Source organism: Peromyscus maniculatus, chromosome 15 (assembly GCF_049852395.1).
Source record: "Peromyscus maniculatus bairdii isolate BWxNUB_F1_BW_parent chromosome 15, HU_Pman_BW_mat_3.1, whole genome shotgun sequence".
Lineage (NCBI taxonomy): Eukaryota > Metazoa > Chordata > Mammalia > Rodentia > Cricetidae > Peromyscus > Peromyscus maniculatus.
The window spans coordinates 15,297,935-15,298,921 of record NC_134866.1 but is presented as its reverse complement, the minus strand read 5'-3'; the positions used below and the strand labels follow the sequence as shown (position 1 = coordinate 15,298,921).

Sequence of the window (987 nt, the reverse complement as noted above, 5' to 3'; positions counted from 1 at the left end):
ATCAGTGTTATCAAGCTTATCAAACCACCTAGAAATGTAGCCTCTTATTACATGTCTTGATGTCACCCTTCCTGTTCCATTATAGTAGCTCTCTTCAGTTATTTTTACCATCATTTTGACACTTCTTGCGAAAAAGACAGACAACATAATATGCAGGTGGACCTATTAACTAGCCATAATAGAGGTTGCTTTTTGTGTCATACTAGAAAGCAAGCTCCCAAGGTAACTAGTGTTTTTGAAAATCAAGGTTCCTAGTGTGCAACAGAAAATGGTGTGGGGTCTGTTATAACAGAGGGATCTAGTTGGAACTGAAGGAACCCAAATCTTCCTTCCTTCTTTCCTCCCTTCCTTCCTTTTTTCCTTCTTTTCTTGCTAGTTCCCTTCCCTTATTTCATTCTTTCTTTCTTCTAGGAGAAAGTGTCAATGCAGTCCCATACTACTCCAAATAATGCAGTTGAGTTTCCCACTTTTGTGTAAATCACAGGGGTCTACATGCCCCGAATGCTGTGGATGAGCCTAGCCCTGGGAAAACCACTTACTTGGTCGTGGTATTCCCCTGCCAGATCAGTAGCTCCAAATACATTTTAATGGGCAGTAAGAATCAATAACCATTCCTCAGAAGGAGATAGTTATCTTTCTTATTCTGGCAGTAATGGGAGATACTCCTGGGTCTTGAGAGGACCACTATTCCTCCCCCAAGGCTGTTTACCACACCAGTATCTTTTAAGGTAGTCCAAAACAGAGGAACCTATATCTGCTCTCAAATGACACAGACACATAGAAGCCTACGACCTATGTCCCCCAGTGGAGTTGTGAGGTGTATATGAATGCAGTTTTCTGTGATGATAAGCTCCACTCACACATCCACAGCTATCACTTTACACTGGTTCCAACCACAATGACCTGGGTTGGAACCAGTGTACAATGTTGGTCTGGCCCTCTACTCTAGGCAAAGCCACTTTTAGTTTTACTGTAGATTACTCCTTG

At 42.1% G+C, this 987-nt stretch overlaps 1 non-coding gene across 1 annotated transcript; it reads right to left on the bottom strand.

Annotated features, from left to right (window-relative positions):
- Positions 1–408: 408 nt before the first annotated feature.
- On the bottom strand, positions 409–571 carry LOC121822984 (U1 spliceosomal RNA). The gene has a single exon (XR_006064287.1). It is a non-coding gene; the product is annotated as a U1 spliceosomal RNA (small nuclear RNA).
- Positions 572–987: the final 416 nt, after the last annotated feature.